Here is a 22,617-nt window from a genome sequence, read left to right as displayed (position 1 = left end):
AGGTTACACACTTAAATAAAAACCCAACAAATTGATTTTGGTTTTATATCAAATTGCTATGAGAACAGAACCAATCACTCCGTTGATTTCGATTGAGAAAAAAACTGAAAGGAATTATTCTTAAAAGAGAAATAAAACCAAAATCAACTGAAGCATACCCTTGTGGTTGTTCATTATCAACACTTGTACTGCCAAATTCAAAGTTCCTGAGGTGGACTGTTTGTGTTGCTGAGGGAGGTGCATGTGGAGGAATTGAATTGCACAATTGAAAGTCCATGAAACAGTTAAATTATTTACAGACACAGAGAGAAATAGAGAAAGACATGGTTCGACTAGTCAACTAATACACTAAATCTTTGGGCGCACACACATATACACTATCACTCAAACATAACATTTCGGATTTCATAAGTGGATAACACATAATAAGGATAAACAAAAACAGGGTTTTGCAACAAAAAAAAATAAAAGAACTTTATAATAGTTGATAATCGCTTTAAAAATTTAAAGGTTACACTTAAATAAAAACCCAACAAATTGATTTTGGTTTTATATCAAATTGCTATGAGAACAGAACCAATCACTCCGTTGATTTCGAGTGAGAAAAAAACCGAAAGAAATTATTCTTAAAAGAGAAATAAAACCAAAATCAACTGAAGTATACCCTTGTGGTTGTTCATTATCAACACTTGTACTGTCAAATTCAAAGTTCCTGAGGCTGACTGTTTGCGTTGCTGATGGAGGTGGGTGTGTAGGAATTCAACTGCACAATTGACAGTCCATGAAACAGTTAAATTATTGACAGACACAGAGAGAAATAGAGAAAGAAATGGTTCGACTACTCAACTAATACACTAAATCTTTGGGCGCACACATATATACACTATCACTCAAACATAACCTTTCGGATTTCGTAAGTGGATAACACATAATAAGGATAAACAAAAACAGGGTTTTGCAACAAAAAAATAAAAGAACTTTATGATAGTTGATAATCGCTTTCAAAATTTAAAGGTTACACACTTAAATAAAAACCCAAAAAATTGATTTTGGTTTTATATCAAATTGCTATGAGAACAGAACCAATCACTGCGTTGATTTCGAGTGAGAAAAAAACTGAAAGGAATTATTCTTAAAAGAGAAATAAAACCAAAATCAACAGAAGCATACCCTTGTGGTTGTTCATTATCAACACTTGTACTGCCAAATTCAAAGTTCCTGAGTTGGACTGTTTGTGTTGCTGAGGGAGGTGGATGTGTAGGAATTGAATTGCACAATTGAAAGTCCATGAAACAATTAAATTATTTACAGACACAGAGAGAAATAGAGAAAGAAATGTTTCGACTAGTCAACTAATACACTAAATCTTTGGGCGCACACACATATACACTATAACTCAAACATAACATTTCGGATTTCATAAGTGGATAACACATAATAAGGATAAACAAAAACAGGGTTTTGCAACAAAAAAAATAAAAGAACTTTATAATAGTTGATAATCGCTTTCAAAATTTAAAGGTTACACTTAAATAAAAACCCAACAAATTGATTTTGGTTTTATATCAAATTGCTATGAGAACAGAACAAATCACTCCGTTGATTTCGAGTGAGAAAAAAACTGAAAGGAATTATTCTTAAAAGAGAAATAAAACCAAAATCAACTGAAGCATACCCTTGTGGTTGTTCATTATCAACACCTATACTGCCAAATTCAAAGTTCCTGAGGTGGACTGTTTGTGTTGCTGAGGGAGGTGCATGTGGAGGAATTGAACTGCACAATTGAAAGTCCATGAAACAGTTAAATTATTTACAGACACAGAGAGAAATAGAGAAAGAAATGGTTCGACTAGTCAACTAATACACTAACTCTTTGGGCGCACACACATATACACTATCACTCAAACATAACCTTTCGGATTTCATAAGTGGATAACACATAATAAGGATAAACAAAAACAAGGTTTTGCAACAAAAAAAATAAAAGAACTTTATAATAGTTGATAATCGCTTTCAAAATTTAAAGGTTACACTTAAATAAAAACACAACAAATTGATTTTGGTTTTATATCAAATTGTTATGAGAACTGAAGCGATCACTCCGTTGATTTCGAGTGAGAAAAAAACTGAAAGAAATTATTCTGAAAAGAGAAATAAAACCAAAATCATCTGAAGCATACCCTTGTGGTTGTTCATTATCAACACTTGTACTGCCAAATTCAAAGTTCCTGTGGCGGACTGTTTGTGTTGCTGAGGTAGGTGGGTGTGTAGGAATTGAACTGCACAATTGACAGTCCATGAAACAGTTAAATTATTGACAGACACAGAGAGAAATAGAGAACGAAATGGTTCGACTAGTTAACTAATATACTAAATCTTTGGGCGCACACATATATACACTATCACTCAAACATAACCTTTTGGATTTCGTAAGTGGATAACACATAATAAGGATAAACAAAAACAGGGTTTTGCAACAAAAAAATTAAAAGAACTTTATGATAGTTGATAATCGCTTTCAAAATTTAAAGGTTACACACTTAAACAAAAACCCAACAAAATGATTTTGGTTATATATCAAATTGCTATGAGAACAGAACCGATCACTCCGTTGCTTTTGAGTGAGAAAAAAACTGAAAGGAATTATTCTTAAAAGAGAAATAAAACCAAAATCAACTGAAGCATACCCTTGTGGTTTGTCATGATTAACACCTGTACCGCCAAATTCAAAGTTCCTGAGGCGGACTATTTATGTTGCTGAGGGAGGTGGGTGTGTAGGAATTGAACTGCACAATTGAAAGTCCATGAAACAGTTAAATTATTGACAGACACAGAGAGAAATAGAGAAAGAAATGGCTCGACTGCTCAACTAATACACTAAATCTTGGGGCACACACACATATACACTATCACTCAAACATAACCTTTCAGATTTCGTAAGTGGATAACACATAATAAGGATAAACAAACACAGGGTTTTGCAACAAAAAAATAAAAGAACTTTATGATAGTTGATGATCGCTTACAAAATTTAAAGGTTACACACTTAAATAAAAACCCAACAAATTGATTTTGGTTTTATATCAAATTGCTATGAGAACTGAACCGATCACTCCGTTGATTTCGAGTGAGAAAAAAACTGAAAGGAATTATTCTTAAAAGAGAAATAAAACAAAAATCAACTGAAGCATACCCTTGTGGTTGTTCATTATCAACACTTGTACTGACAAATTCAAAGTTCCTGAGGCGGACTGTTTGTGTTGCTGAGGGAGGTGGGTGTGTAGGAATTGAACTTCACAATTGACAGTCCATGAAACAGTTAAATTATTGACAGACACAGAGAGAAATAGAGAAAGAAATGGTTCGACTACTCAACTAATACACTAAATCTTTGGGCGCACACATATATACATTATCACTCAAACATAACCTTTTGAATTTCGTAAGTGGATAACACATAATAAGGATAAACAAAAACAGGGTTTTGCAACAAAAAAATAAAAGAACTTTATGATAGTTGATAATCGCTTTCGAAATTTAAAGGTTACACACTTAAATAAAAACCCAACAAATTGATTTTGGTTTTATATCAAATTGCTATGAGAACTGAATTGATCACTCCGTTGATTTCGAGTGAGAAAAAAACTGAAAGGAATTATTCTTAAAAGATAAATAAAACCAAAATCAACTGAAGCATACCCTTGTGGTTGTTCATTATCAACACCTATACTGCCAAATTCAAAGTTTCTGAGGTGGACTGTTTATGTTGCTGAGGGAGTTGGATGTGTAGGAATTGAATTGCACAATTGAAAGTCCATGAAACGGTTAAATTATTGACAGACACAGAGAGAAATAGAGAAAGAAATTGTTCGGCTAGTCAACTAATACACTAAATCTTTGGGCGCACAAGCATATGCACTATCACTCAAACATAACATTTCGGATTTCATAAATGGATAACACATAATAAGGATAAACAAAAACAGGTTTTTCCAACAAAAAAATAAAAAAACTTTATCATAGTTGATAATCGCTTTCAAAATTTAAAGGTTACACACTTAAATAAAAACCCAACAAATTGATTTTGGTTTTATATCAAATTGCTATGAGAACTGAACCGATCACTCCGTTGATTTCGAGTGAGAAAAAACTGAAAGGAATTATTCTTAAAAGAGAAATAAAACCAAAATCAACTGAAGCATACCCTTGTGGTTTGTCATTATCAACACCTGTACTGCCAAATTCTAAGTTTCTGAGGCGGACTATTTGTGTTGCTGAGGGAGGTGGGTGTGTAGGAATTGAACTGCACAATTGAAAGTCTATGAAACAGTTAAATTATTGACAGACACAGAGAGAAATAGAGAAAGAAATGGTTCGACTGCTCAACTAATACACTAAATCTTGGGGCGTACACACATATATACTATCACTCAAACATAACCTTTCAGATTTCGTAAGTGGATAACACATAATAAGGATAAACAAAAACAGGGTTTTGCAACAAAAAAATAAAAGAACTTTATGATAGTTGATAATCGCTTTCAAAATTTAAAGGTTACACACTTAAATAAAAACCCAACAAATTGATTTTGGTTTTTTATCAAATTGGTATGAGAACTGAACCGATCACTCCGTTGATTTCGAGTGAGAAAAAAACTTAAAGGAATTATTCTTAAAAGAGAAATAAAACCAAAATCAACTAAAGCATACCCTTGTGGTTGTTCATTATCAACACCTGTACTGCCAAATTCAAAATTCCTGGGGCGGAAAGTTTTTATTGTTGAGAGAGGTGGGTGTGTAGGAATTAAACTGCACAATTGAAAGTCCATGAAACAGTTAAATTATTGACAGACAAAGAGAGAAATAGAGAAAGAAATGGTTCGACTACTCAACTAATACACTAAATCTTTGGGCGCACACACATATACATTATCACTCAAACATAACCTTATGGATTTCGTAAGTCGATAACACATAATAAGGATAAACCAAAAACAGGGTTTTTTCAACAAAAAAATAAAAGAACTTTATGATGGTTGACAATCGCTTTCAAAATTTAAAGGTTACACACTTAAATAAAAACCCAACAAATTGATTTTGGTTTTATATCAAATTGCTATGAGAACTGAACCGATCAATCCGTTGATTTCGAGTGAGAAAAAAACTGAAAGAAATTATTCTGAAAAGAGAAATAAAACCAAAATCATCTGAAGCATACCCTTGTGGTTGTTCATTATCAACACTTGTACTGCCAAATTCAAAGTTCCTGATGCGGACTGTTTGTGTTGCTGAGGGAGGTGGGTGTGTAGGAATTGAACTGCACAATTGACAGTCCATGAAACAGTTAAATTATTGACAGACACAGAGAGAAATAGAGAAAGAAATGGTTCGACTGCTCAACTAATACACTAAATCTTGGGGCGCACACACATATATACTATCACTCAAACATAACCTTTCAGATTTCGTAAGTGGATAACACATAATAAGGATAAACAAAAACAGGGTTTTGCAACCAAAAAATAAAAGAACTTTATGATAGTTGATAATCGCTTTCAACATTTAAAGGTTACACACTTAAATAAAAACCCAACAAATTGATTTTGGTTTTATATCAAATTGGTATGAGAACTGAACCGATCACTCCGTTGATTTCGAGTGAGAAAAAAACTGAAAGGAATTATTCTTAAAAGAGAAATAAAACCAAAATCAACTGAAGCATACCCTTGTGGTTGTTCATTATCAACACCTGTACTGCCAAATTCAAAATTCCTGGGGCGGACAGTTTTTATTGTTGAGGGAGGTGGGTGTGTAGGAATTAAACTGCACAATTGAAAGTCCATGAAACAGTTAAATTATTGACAGACACAGAGAGAAATAGAGAAAGAAATGATTCGACTACTCAACTAATACACATATACATTATCACTCAAACATAACCTTATGGATTTCGTAAGTCGATAACACATAATAAGGATAAACCAAAAACAGGGTTTTTTCAACAAAAAAATAAAAGAACTTTATGATGCTTGACAATCGCTTTCAAAATTTAAAGGTTACACACTTAAATAAAAACCCAACAAATTGATTTTGGTTTTATATCAAATTGCTATGAGAACTGAACCGATCAATCCGTTGATTTCGAGTGAGAAAAAAACTGAAAGAAATTATTCTGAAAAGAGAAATAAAACCAAAATCATCTGAAGCATATCCTTGTGGTTGTTCATTATCAACACCTGTACTGCCAAATTCAAAGTTCCTGAGGTGGACTGTTTGTGTTGCTGAGGGAGGTGGATGTGTAGGAATTGAATTGCACAATTGAAAGTCCATGAAACAGTTAAATTATTGACAGACACAGAGAGAAATAGAGAAAGAAATGGTTCGACTAGTCAACTAATACACTAAATCTTTGGGCGCACACACATATACACTATCACTCAAACATAACATTTCGGATTTCGTAAGTGGATAACACATAATAAGGATAAACAAAAACAGGGTTTTGCAACAAAAAAATAAAAGAACTTTATGATAGTTGATAATCGCTTTCAACATTTAAAGGTTACACACTTAAATAAAAACCCAACAAATTGATTTTGGTTTTATATCAAATTGGTATGAGAACTGAACCGATCACTCCGTTGATTTCGAGTGAGAAAAAAACTGAAAGGAATTATTCTTAAAAGAGAAATAAAACCAAAATCAACTGAAGCATACCCTTGTGGTTGTTCATTATCAACACCTGTACTGCCAAATTCAAAATTCCTGGGGCGGACAGTTTTTATTGTTGAGGGAGGTGGGTGTGTAGGAATTAAACTGCACAATTGAAAGTCCATGAAACAGTTAAATTATTGACAGACACAGAGAGAAATAGAGAAAGAAATGGTTCGACTACTCAACTAATACACATATACATTATCACTCAAACATAACCTCATGGATTTCGTAAGTCGATAACACATAATAAGGATAAACCAAAAACAGGGTTTTTTCAACAAAAAAATAAAAGAACTTTATGATGCTTGACAATCGCTTTCAAAATTTAAAGGTTACACACTTAAATAAAAACCCAACAAATTGATTTTGGTTTTATATCAAATTGCTATGAGAACTGAACCGGTCAATCCGTTGATTTCGAGTGAGAAAAAAACTGAAAGAAATTATTCTTAAAAGAGAAATAAAACCAAAATCATCTGAAGCATACCCTTGTAGTTGTTCATTATCAACACTTGTACTGCCAAATTCAAAGTTCCTGAGGCGGACTGTTTGTGTTGCTGAGGGAGGTGGGTGTGTAGGAATTGAACTGCACAATTGACAGTCCATGAAACAGTTAAATTATTGACAGACACAGAGAGAAATAGAGAAAGAAATGGTTCGACTACTCAACTAATACACTAAATCTTTGGGCGCACACATATATACACTATCACTCAAACATAACCTTTTGGATTTCGTAAGTGGATAACACATAATAAGGATAAACAAAAACAGGGTTTTGCAACAAAAAAATAAAAGAACTTTATGATAGTTGATAATCGCTTTCAAAATTTAAAGGTTACACACTTAAACAAAAACCCAACAAATTGATTTTGGTTATATATCAAATTGCTATGAGAACAGAACCGATCACTCCGTTGATTTTGAGTGAGAAAAAAACTGAAAGGAATTATTCTTAAAAGAGAAATAAAACCAAAATCAACTGAAGCATACCCTTGTGGTTGTTCATTATCTACACCTGTACTGCCAAATTCAAAGTTCCTGAGGTGGACGGTTTGTGTTGCTGAGGGACGTGGATGTGTAGGAATTGAATTCCACAATTGAAAGTCCATGAAAAAGTTAAATTATTTACAGACACAGAAAGAAATAGAGAAAGAAATGGTTCGACTAGTCAACTAATACACTAAATCTTTGGGCGCACACACATATACACTATCACTCAAACATAACATTTCGGATTTCGTAAGTGGATAACACATAATAAGGATAAACAAAAACAGGGTTTTGCAACAAAAAAATAAAAGAACTTTATAATAGTTGATAATCGCTTTCAAAATTTAAAGGTTACACACTTAAATAAAAACCCAACAAATTGATTTTGCTTTTATATCAAATTGCTATGTGAACTGAACCGATCACTCCGTTCATTTCAAGTGAGAAAAAACTGAAAGGAATTATTCTTAAAAGAGAAATAAGACCAAAATCAACTGAAGCATACCCTTGTGGTTTGTCATTATCAACACCTGTACTGCCAAATTCAAAGTTCCTGAGGCGGACTATTTGTGTTGCTGAGGGAGGTGGGTGTGTAGGAATTGAACTGCACAATTGAAAGTCCATGAAACGGTTAAATTATTGACAGACACAGAGAGAAATAGAGAAAGAAATGGTTCGACTACTCAACTAATACACTAAATCTAGCGGCGCACACACATATACATTATCACTCAAACATAACCTTTCGGATTTCGTAAGTCGATAACACATAATAAGGATAAACCAAAAACAGGGTTTTGCAACAAAAAAATAAAAGAACTTTATGATAGTTGATAATCGCTTAAAAAATTTAAATGTTACACACTTAAAAATAAAAACCCAACAAATTGATTTTGGTTTTATATCAAATTGCTATGAGAATTGAACCGATCACTCCGTTGATTTCGAGTGAGAAAAAAACTGAAAGGAATTATTCTGAAAAGAGAAATAAAACCAAAATCAACTGAAGCATACCCTTGTGGTTGTTCATTATCAACACCTGTACTGCCAAATTCAAAGTTCCTGAGGTGGACTGTTTGTGTTGCTGAGGGAGGTGGATGTGTAGGAATTGAATTGCACAATTGAAAGTCCATGAAACAGTTAAATTATTGACAGACACAGAGAGAAATAGAGAAAGAAATGGTTCGACTAGTCAACTAATACACTAAATCTTTGGGCGCACACACATATACACTATCACTCAAACATAACATTTCGGATTTCGTAAGTGGATAACACATAATAAGGATAAACAAAAACAGGGTTTTGCAACAAAAAAATAAAAGAACTTTATGATAGTTGATAATCGCTTTCAAAATTTAAAGGTTACACACTTAAATAAAAACCCAACAAATTGATTTTGGTTCTATATCAAATTGCTATGAGAACTTAACCGTTCACTCCGTTGATTTCGAGAGAGAAAAAACTGAAAGGAATTATTCTTAAAAGTGAAATAAAACCAAAATCAACTGAAGCATACCCTTGTGGTTTGCCATTATCAACACTTGTACTGCAAAATTCAAAGTTCCTGAGTCGGACTGTTTGTGTTGCTGAGGGAGGTGGGTGTGTAGGAATTGAACTGCATACCCTTGTGGTTTGTCATTATCAACACCTGTACTGCCATATTCAAAGTTCCTGAGGCGGACTGTTTGTGTTGCTGAGGGAGGTGGGTGTGTAGGAAATTGAACTGCATAATTGAAAGTCCATGAAACAGTTAAATTATTGACAGACACAGAGAGAAATAGAGAAAGAAATGGTTCGACTACTTAACTAATACACTAAATCTTGGGGCGCACACACATGTACACTATCACTCAAACATAACCTTTCGGATTTCGTAAGTGGATAACACATCATAAGGATAAACAAAAACAGAGTTTTGCAACAAAAAAATAAAAGAACTTTTTGATAGTTGACAATCGCATTCAATATTTAAAGGTTACACACTTAAATAAAAACCCAACAAATTGATTTTGCTTTTATATCAAATTGCTATGAGAACTGAACCGATCACTCCGTTGATTTCGAGTGAGAAAAAAACTGAAAGGACTTGTTCTTAAAAGAGAAATAAAACCAAAATCAACTGAAGCATACCCTTGTGGTTGTTCATTATCAACACTTGTACTGCCAAATTCAAAGTTCCTGAGGCGGACTGTTTGTGTTGCTGAGGGAGGTGGGTGTGTAGGAATTGAACTGCACAATTGAAAGTCCATGAAACAGTTAAATTATTGACAGACACAGAGAGAAATAGAGAAAGAAATGGTTCGACTACTCAACTAATACACTAAATCTTTGGGCGCACACACATATACACTATCACTCAAACATAACCTTTCGGATTTCGTAAGTGAATAACACATAATAAGGATAAACAAAAACAGGGTTTTGCAACAAAAAAAGAAAAGAACTTTATGATAGTTGATAATCGCTTTCAAAATTTAAAGGTTACACACTTAAATAAAAACCCAACAAATTGATTTTTGTTTTATATCAAATTGCTATGAGAACTGAACCGATCACTCCGTTGATTTCGAGTGAGAAAAAAACTGAAAGGAATTATTCTTAAAAGAGAAATAAAACCAAAATCAACTGAAGCATACCCTTGTTGTTGTTCATTATCAACACCTGTACTGCCAAATTCAAAGTTCCTGAGACGGACTGTTTGTGTTGCTGAGGGAGGTGGGTGTGTAGGAATTGAACTGCACAATTGAAAGTCCATGAAACAGTTAAATTATTGACAGACACAGAGAGAAATAGAGAAAGAAATGATTCGACTACTCAACTAATACACTAAATCTTGGGGCGCACACACATATACACTATCACTCAAACATAACCTTTCGGATTTCGTAAGTGGATAACACATAATAAGGATAAACAAAAACAGGGTTTTGCAACAAAAAAATAAAAGAACTTTATGATAGTTGATAATCGCTTTCAATATTTAAAGGTTACACACTTAAATAAAAACTCAACAAATTGATTTTGGTTTTATATCAAATTGCTAGGAGAACTGAACCGATCACTCCGTTGATTTCAAGTGAGAAAAAAACTGAAAGGACTTATTCTTAAAAGAGAAATAAAACCAAAATCAACTGAAGCATACCCTTGTGGTTGTTCATTATGAACACCTGTACTGCCAAATTCAAAGTTCATGAGGCGGACTGTTTGTGTTGCTGAGGGAGGTGGGTGTGTAGGAATTGAACTGCACAATTGAAATTCCATGAAACAGTTAAATTATTGACAGACACAGAGAGAAATAGAGAAAGAAATGGTTCGACTACTCAACCAATACACTAAATCTTTGGGCGCACGCACATATACACTATCACTCAAACATAACATTTCGGATTTCGTAAGTGGATAACACATAATAAGGATAAACAAAAACAGGGTTTTGCTACAAAAAAATAAAAGAACTTTATGATAGTTGATAATCGCTTTCAAAATTTAAAGGTTACACACTTAAATAAAAACCCAACAAATTGATTTTGCTTTTATATTAAATTGCTATGAGAACTGAACCGATCACTCCGTTGATTTCGAGTGAGAAAAAAACTGAAAGGAATTATTCTTAAAAGAGAAATAAAATCAAAATCAACTGAAGCATACCCTTGTGGTTGTTCATTATCAACACCTGTACTGCCAAATTCAAAGTTCCTAAGGCGGACTGTTTGTGTTGCTGAGGGAGGTGGGTGTGTAGGAATTGAACTGCACAATTGAAAGTCCATGAAACAGTTAAATTATTGACAGACACAAAGAGAAATAGTGAAAGAAATTGTTCGACTACTCAACTAATACACTAAATCTTGGGGCGCACACACATATATACTATCACTCAAACATAACCTTTCGGATTTCGTAAGTGGATAACACATAATAAGGATAAACAAAATCAGGGTTTTGCAACAAAAAAATAAAAGAACTTTATGTTATCAGTAAAAGTAACATGTGCAACGCGTAATCTTTTTTGGAAGGAAAGCATGCAAATTGACATTTCATCAAGCCTTGATAGGCTATAAGTTATTTACCAAGTCATATCGCACACTTGTCGACATATGTCAATAACTTCCACACTTGTCGACATATGTCAATAACTTTCGAATAAGCATATCCATTGATGTCAATAATTTTTAGCAAGCAAGCTGAGTGAACCTATCGACAAATTCTCATAGCAACGCATACAAAGACATTTAGCTAGCAACTATCCTATTCAGTAGCTATAGAAGTAATTCATCGAGCAGTCGAAAGACATCATCCAACTCTTCCATAAAAGATTTCTTAGCTTGAGGATAGCTGACCCACTTGTTCCAAGATGATCAGCCCCTGGTTCCAATTCGTTGAATTGTAATTATTCTCCTAGGTGCTAGAGCTCAATGGACCCGGTTTCTTTGCCCTTCCAGTTCTCATACACTCTCATCCCCTCCTATTTTGTGCGGTCATGGTTAAGCCATGTCCACATTTTATATTGATTTTTTATAGGGATAATAAGATAAAAAGCAATAGTTATATAAAATATTGACGTGACTTAACTGTGACAGTACAAATAAGAGGGAATGATAGTGTATGAAAACTGGAAGGGTAGAGAAGTCAGGTCCGAGCCCAATACCCATAACTCTTTGAATTAGTTTATCAAGTGCGCTGATCTGTGTCCACGTACTCACTACTCTCCCACCAACTACGCGCCAAAAATAAACAAAAACGCGTTACTTTCTTTACATTCATCACACGTGGAGGCCGACTATTTACTTTCTAAGACAAAAATAAAATTGAACTTTTCTTTGTATCAGTTTAAGTGACAATTTATGATCATTGCGTTAAGAAATTGATTATTGGATAATGGTCCATTAATATCAAATCATTGATCTTCCACGTTTGCATAAGGATAAGATCCCGTATTCGAGTAGGTAGCCCAAACAATTTGTTATGCGACCCGTTAATCTGATACGAACAATACGAAATAAGGAATTTCGGGTTAACTTGTTAAGTCGAGTCGTTATCAAGTAACTTGTTAAAAATCTATTAGCACGTCACGTCATTGTCGGGTCGTCCGTTAAGAATCCAATAAGATATCATTTGTCAGATCTAGACATTACGCATGACAATTTCTTGCTAATCTGTTAACCTGACACGAAACGACACGACTCGTTAACTAATCGGGTCGTTATTGAGTCACAGGTTAAGAACCATTAAAATAACGAGTTTGGTAACGGATAAGACACGAAATAACACAAACACGATCCTTTTGCCAGACCTCTCAGTAACCTTATTATAATGGGGTTTTCATGTGCACGGAATAAGAACTTATCTAGAACGAGAACAACACATTTTGATTTTCTAAACGCATTAAACACAATCTCATACGTTTTTAATTTCCCACACGATAATCCATTATTAATTCATATTCTGTTACAATAACATTCACGTTACGTAGAAGTTCTTCTCAAGTTGTCTTTGGTTCATTTGGAAACCTATTATATAGATGAGAAGGTGACACGTGGAATGGTCGCGATGGACTCCAAGTTGTGCGTTGGTGAATTCTTGGAAGGAAAACAATAATTTGGGATATTATCTGCACATGTGTAATAGTATTGAAAATTTAATATTTATACGTAACCAATTATTATATATTGAAAGAGATAAAAAAATGATTCAGTCTGACGTGGATCCTATGAATCGAGCTATGAAAAGGACAAGGATTGTCCACCCTCCTTGTTCCCGTGCCCTTCCGTGCCCTCCTGTTTTGTGTGGTCACGGTTAAGCCACGTTAACATTTTATATTTTTTTTATAGAGATAATAAGACAAAAATAAATAGTAATATAAAATATTGACGTTGGTTAACCGTGATCACACAAACAGGAGGGCATAGGAGGGCACGGGAATAAGGAGAGCAGACAATCTTTGTCCCTATGAAAATGAGATGTAAAGTTGGCAGCGTCAGGTTAATATAGTTGGCAACTTGCATTATCTTAGTCTCTACAATTTCTCCAGAATTACTATGTAATTCAAAAAATGAACGGTGAAAACTTATTTTAAGAAATTGAGTTGTGAAGATTATTTAAAAAGTCGAAATACTTAGCAGGTTGAACTACACCAAAATATTATTCAGTAAAACTTATTTCCATGTAAATATTTAATAGCTTTCAAGTTAGGCATGTCAAACATGCCGCATTTGTTGTGTTTGTGTTATACTCATTATCTTAAAATGTTCTTAATATGTGACCTGATAACACCTTGATTCGTTAAGTAATAATGTTTCATGTCGGATAACGGGTTATGCAATAAATTGCAATCCCTAATGTTTAGATATGCAAAATGATATTTTATCAGATTCTTAATGGATCATCCGTTAAAGATTCGAATCGTTAACAAGTTGATCCAAAACCTATTATTTCCATATCATTTCGTATTGGATTAACGAATCATACGACAATTTACCAGACTTATCTCAAGTTATACTTTTGTTGAAATTCCAATTTAAATCTACATTCTATCAAAATTGACAACATTTCCAATACGTTCATGAAGATTCCTCCAAATACAAAATTCTAACCAGCAACAAAAATATTTAGATGGGTCACTATCCATTATCCAACATCATCACGTGATTATTCAATAAACGACATTAATTGAACTTTCAACCTCCACCTTTGTTGGCTTCCCCAGCAATTTGCACGCGTGTAATTTGGCTTATCTACACTCCTATTTATCTTGGCTTATTGGCTCAAAAGTAAAAGAATCATAACATACTATTTAGTTAAATTTTAACCCTTTATTCGTGAAAAATGATATGCAGAATTAAGGTACACCGAAGTCACCAATATTTGTCTTGTTCCAACACAATAATATCTTATGGACAATGATTTCTTTTAAGCAAATTGTGAAACATATTTGTCCCGTGCATCACATCAAAAATACGTTTAGGAACATCTAGGTGCATGCATGACTAGAAGTCCAACCGAGTGGTATAGTGGTGCTGATAGTGATGATGGCAGTGGTTGTGGCAGTGGATGACTAGGAGTCTAGAAAAGATGGAGCGGGAGCGGTGGTGGTGGTGATGATGCTGCAGCAACTAGCATGACTTCAAACTTTGGGTGTTTTATACTCTTGTTAAATTTTGTCCATAAATCTATTCAATTCATTCGATCTAAGGACCGGAATTGACTAGAAGATCGATCAAATTCAAGGAAAGAGTTATTACTACTTCAAGATTACATTGAAATTCATAAAGGGATCAATCGATCTTGTTTCCAAGTGTGAACAACCTAATTTATATCTTCTTATTCTTCTCTTTGTGTGTACCTCGAAAACGTGTCACATGATATAATTAAATACATGTGTTACAATTGATTAGAACTATTTTATCACTATGACAATGTTCAAAGTACACAGAAAAAACCTCTCCGTTAGCAGGCTACGTTAGGTTACATGCATCAAAGATTTTTACTATATCTCATCCATGATGTACCAAAGTTTTATTTATAATATAGCACAAAGACTTTGGTGGCTTGTTGGTATTGTAATGTTTACTAGCTAATGGTGGCTAACATATAAGTTAAGGGCTCATCTATTAACGTTTGCCAAACAGCTTTGAAAAATGAAAATTTTATCACATGCTTTACAAGGACCCATCATTAACAACATCAATACTTTCTATCAACTTGAATTTTCCTACATGCACAACATTTCATATGTGAATATTTTATCACAAAATACTTTGATATAATTTGGAGTGGAAATTGCAATATAAGTCATATTTAATTTTGACAAATTTGATGTGAGATCCTTGTTATCTTCAGCATGTCTAGGGATGGACTTGTTGCGGATACGGTGACATTTATCTCAATTGGATTTATGGTGTTGATGCACAAAACCGGAGGTCTTGGAACAACGTAAATTCGACCGTGAATTTGCAAGGAAGTAAATAACAAAAGATGTATCGTGGTTCACCCCAATGTTTGGGCTACGTCCACACTGATTGTATTTCTCTGTAAGAGCTTGATTGTGAGGGTGAGAGCATGAGAGAGCTTAGAGCTTAGGGGATGTGAGGAGGCTTAGGGTTTGTGAGGGTGAGGAGGCATTTTTATTTAATAAGGGCTCATCTCATTTTTACATATTTGCCCCTCCTCTATTACATAATTACATTTGAGTCCTCCGAGTATTTATACAAGATATAAATACGGAGGCCCTAAGTATGGTACAAACATATGGTATTATTGAGTTTTTGAGTTTGCTTATGAGGGGAATTTAGCCGACTTTGTTATGCCTAACAGTGATGATTATAATTTTAAAGAGTTGGTTGTTTGATGTATTTACTTGCTAAGTGAACAACCTAAAAATCATCTTAAAATTGTTGTTATTAATTATACAAGGCGTATTGCTTTGCACGCCTTGATAACATTTACATAAGTACTATCAAAATCTCATGAACGCGAAAGCGATTATCTTTAGCAGGGAGAGATATTGATCGATTAGCTGATCAGTTTAGTGGGTTGACATTGCAGATGAAATAGGAGGAGGTAGCTCTTAATTGTTTCTACCCTTGTATTCTTGAAAAAGAAATGCTTGCACTAGCAGGACTCACTTTTGTGAGTATCCTCAGCCGGATATTCTTTGTGAGAATTTTTAAGATCCTCAAATTATATTCATTTATTGTATATCGTGTGATTAGAAATCATTGTAAATTTTTTTATTTAAAATTGAAAATAAACAGTACCTGATGAAAACTGACCGCATAATATACGATGGACGGATATGATGAAAGATCACAGAATCTTCACAAAAAGATCCGGCGAAGATTCTCTCACGGATTGGCCTCCATAATTAATGGTGAGCTGGGCCTCATTGTTAATTTCATAAAAAACATACCATTAAAAATAATTTTATTCTCTCTCTCTGTCACCCTTCCCTTCCTCTTCCTCCATCACGATAAATCCAAGAACACCAAAGTACTTTTCCCTCCAACTCCTCCCCCCTACATTTCAGTCCGCCCTCCTGCTATGAAATTGAAAAAGATGGCTTCCAAGTTACAAAAATCCCTTGAAAATTCTCGACCACCCACGATCTGGATTCTGAATTGGAAAATTTCTCGGGCGAACCTACGATTTGAGTGCAGGTCTCCTTCTCTCTCCTAAACTTGCTACTGCTGTGATGGGGTTTTCTACTGGAATATGTTTAATGTGATCTTTTTGTTTTTTTTGTTGCAAGATGCAGAAGGAGATAATATATATATATTTTTTTCAATTGCAGAGTTTTATTTATTTCCTCTTTTCCTCTCTCTTTCCCTGCACCATTTATATTATATTATAAACTTTTGCCTTTGTTGACTCAAGAATCTTGATTTATGTTTAATTATCATCCTTCGGCAACTCAAACACAGCTGTCGCCATTTTTTCAGTCTGTGATCTGAACCACTGCTAAGCCATAACGGTGGATACCGCCATGACAGCCCACGAAGCCTCCTCTTCGTCCTCCTCCAAGTCCAAACTCTGGAACTACGACGTATTCTTGAGCTTCAGGGGTGAAGACACGCGCTATGGCTTCACGAGCCACCTCCACGCGGCATTAGAAGCCAGAGGGTACCGGGTCTTTATTGATGAGGACGATCTACCAACAGGGGAAGAAATAAAAGAGAAACTGTTTCGTGCAATCGAAGAGTCGAGGATCTCTGTCATTATCTTCTCAAAGATGTATGCGGATTCGAGTTGGTGTCTTGACGAGCTGGTGAAGATCATGGAGTGCAGATACAAACTGGGGCGACATGTTTTGCCAATATTCTATCACGTTGATCTTTCGCATGTCAGGAAGCAGGACGGAGATTTAGCCGAAGCATTTCAGAAGCACGAAAATGACATCAGTAAAGAAAAAGATGACAACAAACGTGAAGCTAAACAAGAAAGGCTAAAGCAGTGGAGAGAGGCTCTCACAAAGGCTGCAAATTTGTCTGGCCACCATCATAAAATCGCTAACAATGGGTAATCATTCAGCTGCTTTTCAAGATTTGAGTTGTATTACTCTAATTAACATGCTTAATTAATACACCTTAATCTCTCAAGTTGATCCTTCACAGAACTGCTAATTTTAGTGAATGATTTAATCTCTCAATTTATTGACATGCTTAATTAACTTTTTGCATAATCTAAACATTCATTCACATGCTTAATGAATACACCTTAATCTCTCGTAAGTAACCTAAACCGTAATTGGAGTTTAAATCATACGCCTAACTTTTATTTATCAATGAATTCTTTTATTCAAGTTCGTTATATATATATATATATATTATATGAAGGGAAGAAGGAAAGAAAATTGTTTATGTACTACCGAGCCTTCATTGATTCCCACTAATGATTACAAATTCAATTTTCAGGGGCGAAGCAGAGTTCATTAAGAAAATTATTGACGAGAATATTTGTGAATGGCTCACCGGCACTAACGAATTACATGTGGCCAAGCACATAGTTGGAATCAATTCACGCGTTCAAGGTATTATCAGATATCTTTCAAGTGGTGGATCAAATGATGTTCTCATGGTTGGAATTTGGGGGATGGGTGGATTGGGTAAAACAACAGCTGCCAAAGCCATTTATAACCAAATTCATCCTCAGTTTGAATTCAAAAGTTTCCTTGCTGACGTTCGCGATGCTACAAGTAAACATGATCTGGTTGATTTGCAAAAAAAACTTATTTATGACATCTTGAAAAAAAAGCATAAAATAAGCTGTGTTGCAGAAGGTATCGGTCTGATAAAACACCAATTTCGACGTAGAAAGATACTTGTCATCGTGGACAACATAGATAAAGTGGAACAACTGGATGCAATAGTTGGAAGTCATGATTGGTTTGGTCCTGGAAGTAGAATTATCATAACGACACGAGATGAACGTCTACTACTAAATGTGGACAGAGCATGTCAGGCTAAGAAAATGAATAAAGAAGAAGCTCTTGAGCTATTTAGTTGGCATGCCTTTAAAAATAGTTGTCCTGATCAAGGATATCTTGAAGTTTCAGAAAAGGTTGTTTCTTACTGTGGAGGTTTACCACTAGCGCTTGAAGTTTTAGGATCTCTTTTGATTAAAAGATCATTGGCAGAGTGGGAAAGTCAACTGGAGAAATTAGGAAGATATCCAGATGGAAAAATTGTAAATCGACTCAGAATAAGCTATGACGGGTTAGATGATTCAGAGAAGGCTATATTTCTTGACATATCTTGTTTCTTTATTGGAAAGAACAAGGACTATGTCGCAAAAATGTTAGATCGATGCGGATTTTTTGGAACAATAGGAATCAATGTCCTCCGTGAACGATGTCTTGTAACTGTTGAAGGCAACAAGTTGAATATGCATGATTTGCTTCGAGAAATGGCCAGAGTAATCATTTCTGAAAAATCTCTTGATCACCCTGAAAAGTGGAGTAGGTTGTGGAACCGTCAAGAGGCCGTCAAAGTCTTGAGAAATAAATCTGTAAGTACATTCCTAATAAAATTTTGCATAATGCATCCTGCTTGAAAACATATATATAACCCACGTATGTCTATTATACACTAAACAACATTTATGTGTAAATATAATCACCGTAGGTGATTTTGCCTAATGAATAATAATACATGTAAATATATGCAAATAATCCATTTCTTACACATGAATATAACCTTTTGTTAACAGGGAACTGAAGAAGTTGAAGGACTTGCTCTAAGTATCTCTTATGGCAAACTTAGTTACAGTATAGAAGCATTTGCCAATATGAAGAAATTGCGATTGCTCTGGCTATATTGGGTACAGCTTAATGGAGAATACAAGCATCTTCCCAAGGATATAATATGGTTGTGTTGGGTAGGAAGCTCTTTAAAGTCCATACCAGCTGACTTTTTTGATCAACCAAGACTAGTTGTTTTAGATATGCAGTACAGCAAACTGGTACAAGTTTGGGAGGGTTATAAGGTACGATCAATTACACATGATGATGTTCTGTTTCTATTTGTTTTTGGATTTCCTTCTTTTTTTTGTGACATCTTCCTTTTGGATATTAATTTCAATTTTCCTTTGGTCTTCTGTAACAGTTGCTAGAGAGGTTGAAAATTCTGAATCTCAGTCATTCCCTATCTCTAATTAAATCACCGGACTTTTCACAAGTCCCAAATCTTGAAGAGTTGATACTGGAAGATTGTGGGAGTCTGTCCGAGATTCACCCCTCCATTGGTCAACTTCAAAAACTTTCTTTGGTGAACCTTAAAGAATGCAAAAAGCTTAGTTCTCTTCCAAGGGATTTCTATAAGTTGAAATCTGTTGAGACTCTTCTTCTTAATTGGTGTACAAGTTTCAGAGAAGTGCATAAGGATTTAGGGGAGATGATATCATTGAGAATACTTGAAGCAGACTATACAGTCATAAGACAAATACCATCTTCCACAATTAGATTGAAGAATCTCACTCTTTTATCCCTAAATGGTGTGCATTTTGCACATGATGCAATCCCTGAGTATCTTGGGAGTCTAATTTCTTTACAAGTTTTGGATCTTCAAGGGACTGATTTTCATACCCTACCCGGCCTCAGTGGTCTTACAAAGCTTGAAACATTGAGGTTAAATGACTGCTTTAACCTTCGTACAATCCCAGATTTACCAACAAATTTGAAATTTCTGTATGCCCTTCATTGTCCTGCATTGGAAACAATGCCCAATTTTTCGGAAATGTCAAATATGACAGAGTTGAAGGTAAGTGATTCACCCAAACTCACTGAGGTTCCAGGCTTGGATAAGTCATTAAACTTCATGACGTTGATTGATATGAGTAATTAACTGCACCAATCTCACATCTGATTTTGGGAAGAACATCCTACAGGTATCTCACACTCTCTCTCTCTCTCTCTCATTGCCTTCCTATCGTGCACATGCACACGCATACGCATGTTTACATGTATATATACATGACACTTGCATTGTATATGTAGGGATGGACTTCGTGCGGATTTGGTGGCGCTTTACTCCATGGGAATTTTGTTCCTGATTGGTTTGAGTTTCTTAACCATGGCAATACATTCAGTTTTGATATTCCCCCGAATGATGGTCGTACTTTTGAAGGGATGACTCTGTGCTTCTGGAGCAAATATTCAATTATGAATTATTTTGAATTTGGCATTACTGTTATAAATAATACCAAGCGTACCGAGTTGCAGGCTTACTTATGCAGCGAATTTTGGGATACGCTTGTACTTTGGCAAGGACAACTATCGAACGATAAGTTCAAATTGCAAAGTGGGGATAAAGTTGAAGTCATATTTTCAAGAAAATCTGGTAATTATTTGCCATCATCAGTGAGAACAATGGTTAATCTGGTGTGGAACAAACCTTTGAAGGAAAATACGCATGATTTGGACAAAGCTAGTTATGTTTTTGACTAACATCCAGCTCGGTTCTATGAGGAGTCATCAGATGATTATGATCTCAGCAAGTACATCGGTAGTACTATAGCAGTGCATGATCATGGTTCTCTGAGCATTCACATTTTTCCTTATCTTCTAATCCTTTTCCTGCAGGCCATCATATTCAGCCTCAAACTCGTTCTGGGAATCTCTCAGTATTCTTCCAGTCACAGGGTTCGGCAGTCAATGACAGAGGAGATCAGATAGCCGACCCAATGGAGGAAGATTTTCTTACGCGCCTTTCTCAGTCTCATCATTGGAAGCCACAGGGTCCAGCAGTCAGTGACAGAGGATATCAGATATCCGACCCAATGGACGAAGATCTTCGTACGTGTCTTTCTTTATCTATTCATCATTGGAAGCCACAAGGTCCGGCAGTCTGTGATAGAGGAGATCAGATATCCGACCCAATGGACGAAGATCCTCTTACACGCCTCTCTTTGTCTCTTGATTATTCATCATCTACTTGTTCAGGTAACATTCAGCTCGACACCTGAGTCTCTTAGCCTTTACCATTTAGAGATAGTGAGACTATGAGAGTTGAATAAATTGTAGGGCTGTTCACGTTAGGATAAAAAATCTCCTCCGCAAGACTAAGGATGGATTTCTCAATAGAAAATCTCCAAAATTTTATCCGCTTTAAAACATTTTGCCATCATTTGCAATCCAACTCGTGTTCTGAAGCTCAATTTGCAAGGCAGGGATAAAGTTGAAGGTGATCTAATTTTGGCAGGATCTTATATAATTATGTTTCGTTGAACCTGCATCCATCAAATATTGCAGACAGACAGATTACATATGAACATTCCCGTAAACAACAAGAAGAAATTAAGAAGGAAGCTTTTGTGAAAACAAAAAAACACCAGCTCAAAGGTTAACGTAAACAACAACTTACTGGAGTAGAAATCGAAATGTAGATTTGGTACTTTGAAATAACTAATAACATAAAAGTTGATAATTAGTGCGTCTAAACCAGCTCAAGAAACCAAAATGAGAAAGAGGAAAAGGAAACAAAACAGAAGAAAACATGAAGAAAATGAATAGCAATTAGCAAGCGATCGGGAAAATATATACGTTTCAATCCATCAACAAGGAAACACACTGGTGATGGTAATTCCTCGTAATCATCAGTGAGGAAGATCTAAACTTGTTAAGAGCGTCATCGCGACTCATAATATGGATGGATCCCAATATAAGGATGTGAGGCTAATCTCCGGCCCACCAAACTCTGCCCGGAGGCCCTTGAAACATCAGCTAGTGGAATGGCCCAAACAGAATATGAGTACCGCCTCCTGCAGCTTTCCCTCTTGCCTTCTACCGCCACCATCGCATCTTCATCTTTGTCTAAGCAATTATTTTCTTTGCTCTCAGGCTTGTGGTTGCGTCTCATGACCGAAACTACGCTATTCACATAACCAACAAACTCACCTCATGTTTCAGTGGGAATA

General features: G+C 35.1%; 1 pseudogene across 1 annotated transcript; it reads left to right on the top strand.

The window, feature by feature from the left end:
* The first annotated feature begins 16,591 nt into the window (after window positions 1–16,591).
* Window positions 16,592–21,814, top strand: LOC103401589 (disease resistance protein RPV1-like; annotated as a pseudogene). The gene is made up of 7 exons (XR_011571567.1): window positions 16,592–16,865; window positions 17,148–17,724; window positions 18,120–19,212; window positions 19,414–19,689; window positions 19,809–20,589; window positions 20,699–21,041; window positions 21,284–21,814. The product of XR_011571567.1 is annotated as a disease resistance protein RPV1-like (transcript).
* The last annotated feature ends 803 nt before the right edge of the window (window positions 21,815–22,617 follow it).

Source organism: Malus domestica, chromosome 02, assembly GCF_042453785.1.
Source record: "Malus domestica chromosome 02, GDT2T_hap1".
Taxonomy (NCBI): domain Eukaryota; kingdom Viridiplantae; phylum Streptophyta; class Magnoliopsida; order Rosales; family Rosaceae; genus Malus; species Malus domestica.
Note: the sequence above shows the minus strand (reverse complement) of the source record. Positions and strands in the feature narration are given on the sequence as shown.